The sequence below is a fragment of the Thalia democratica genome, chromosome 8, assembly GCF_965202585.1.
Source record: "Thalia democratica chromosome 8, ktThaDemo2.hap1.1, whole genome shotgun sequence".
In the NCBI taxonomy this organism is placed as follows: Eukaryota; Metazoa; Chordata; class Thaliacea; order Salpida; family Salpidae; genus Thalia; species Thalia democratica.
In genome coordinates this window covers 4,497,777-4,500,443 of record NC_139172.1, presented here as the reverse complement: position 1 = coordinate 4,500,443, position 2,667 = coordinate 4,497,777, and the positions used below count along the sequence as shown (strand labels likewise).

The window sequence follows — 2,667 nt, the reverse complement described above, 5'->3', positions numbered from 1 at the left end:
GAAACAATTTGTAGAGCGAGTGTAAGGAAACGAGGTTCCTAGAAAAAATATTTTGTGATCAATTTTCTAAGTAATCTCTATATAAATTAAAACTCTTCTACTATAAACAAAAATAATTGATACTTTAGAAACTTCAATATAATTTTTATTTTACAAAAGCTTTAAATTGACAAAAACTTTCTAAACACGTGTTTAAATCTTTTGGTGATTTAAAAAAAAATTTAAGACACCATTTTATTTTCCTTGCATCGATTTAAACTAATTTACTTATTTTCGCAAGTTTTTTCAATAGTATAGAAAAAAACTTAAAGTATTCAAATTACTCAAATGTTTTGTACAAAGTAAAATAAATTTATAACAATTTCAGCTCTAAGACCTCGAAGGTTTAACAGTCGAAGTCGCTACTTAAGGGTAAGATTTAAATTTTTATTTATTGATTGTGATGATTTAACTTTTTTTTAATAGTCTATGTCTTAAAGTTCAAGTTTTTTTTTTGAAATTTTAAAAATAGTAGTAGTAAACAGACCTTTATTAACTTTTACTATTATTGTTAACTTTGTTTACATAATAAAAGATAATTCAACAAAAACATAACATTGAAATTTAGTTACCTTAAAATTGTAATAGTTTTTATTTAACATTTAGATGTAGTCGATGATATTTTTTTATTACTCAAATTATCAATAATAAGAAGTTACTTTATAGTTTACTAAACAATAAGATTTTTTTAACATTAAAATACTGTCTTTGTAAGTCGATAAAATCTAACTTGCATCACTTAAAACTTAAGGTTTTCTTTTTTTTTAAGTATAAACAGTCAACACTTTTTTAACAAATTTATAAAATAATCAACAAAAGCTTAAATAAAGTTTTTACTTATAGCTTTTGGTATAACCTTAGTTGTTGAATAGAATACATCGTATAAGACTATGTATTTAAATAAGATTTAACTTTTTAAAATTAAATAAAAACTAAAAAAATATAAAGTTTAAATTAAAAAGTTTAGTAGTCTTTCTGAAAAATCGAGACATAATTCTTTTTTATTGTTGTTACTACTAAAATACCTTTTTTTTTTAAACTGTTCTAATTTTAGGCTAGAAGAGTTCCTATTGGTCCAAGAGGGGAAAAAGGACTTCCTGTTAGTTTAACTTATTTGTTACATATGTTTACATTTGTAAACCTTTACAAATCCAAAGTTGAAACAATCTACCTGTTTTGTATTTGTTAAAAATATATTTTTTAGTTTTTTTAATTTTCATATTTTTACTTTTAGGGTTTACCAGGTAAACAAGGAATTCCAGGTGAAAGTTGTTCAAACTGTCGTGAGGTTTTTAATTCATTACTACTAGAACAAAACTTTGTTGCCAACAAAAAACAACAATCAGTAAGTTACTAACAATTATTTTTTTTATTTTTGCTACTCGAGGTAATAAAAAGTAAAAGCAAAATGTTATAATCTGTAACTGTAAAAGTTTTGTAAACAAACTCCATAACCCAACATTTAGTGAAGCTTTTAACTAAGACAAGCTTTCTACTAAAAGTAAATCAAGGAGATAAATACATGTCAACATTTTAAACAAATGCTTTCTAGTACTTTTAAGCTCAACATAATTACATTCGTTTATACTTAACAAGCTTAAAAAATGAGCAAGTAGCATTAAAACTTTAAAATAAAATTTTGTGCAAAGTAAAGATTTGTATTTATTTTACTAAACATTTAAATTTGTATTAACTTCTTTTGTATTATCTTTTTAAAATTTACTTAGATTTGATTGTTGAGTCTAGTTATTGTAAAATATTTATTTAAGGAACATTTATACTAATTTAAATACAATTAAACTCATCATAAGGTTTATTTTGTTGTAAAATTAACCATATATAAAATATATTAGGGAGACAATGGAGATTGTGTTCCGGGACTTACTGAAAATCAAGTTATTGAAATTGTCAAAAAATACTTCGATGAAAATTTAAGCGGTTAGTTGAGTATATTTAAAAAGATTTGTTATGTTACTGGTTTTTATTATTAAGTTTAAACACAAATCATTAACTTTAAGATATTGTGTATACTATACTTTTGAAACAAACAAACGTATATAATTTAAAAAAGAATTAGCATAAATTTTGTATAATGATTTTTTATAGAAAAGCTAGATGCAATTCTGAAGGAAAAACTCGGTAGATAATAAACAGACGATTGGTTAGTCAAGTTTTTATACCATCTAAACACAATTTACTCAAATTACAAATGAAAGTTTTATTTTTACCACGTTAAGTAAAAAAAGCTTGATTAAGTCTATTCTTTTATTTCAAATTAACTACTGTTCATATATACTTAATTTAAATTAATTTGTTTTTATTATAAAAGTTTGAATAACTTTATTATTTCAGTATATCATTAATTGTAATTATATAAATTCGCGTACTGTATTTAAAAAATTAACTATTTTCAATTATTTTTTTGGTAAAAATTCTCAGTTTTAAGTCAGTTAAAAGGATTGAGAAAAAAAAGATACAAAAGTGATAGGAAAAGTTTACTAACTTATCACTATTAAAGCTGTTCAGAAATACTAATTTCAAAATCTAAAACAGATTTAATTAATTTAAGAAAAAGAATTTGAGAACTTGAACTTAGAATAAAGAAGAACTTGTAGTATTGTTTGAACC

At 22.5% G+C, this 2,667-nt stretch overlaps 1 long non-coding RNA gene across 1 annotated transcript; it reads left to right on the top strand.

Moving 5' to 3' along the window:
• Window positions 1–1,939: 1,939 nt before the first annotated feature.
• LOC145841885 (uncharacterized) lies at window positions 1,940–2,667 on the top strand. The gene is made up of 3 exons (XR_014370188.1): window positions 1,940–1,977; window positions 2,146–2,200; window positions 2,609–2,667. It is a non-coding gene; the product is annotated as an uncharacterized LOC145841885 (long non-coding RNA).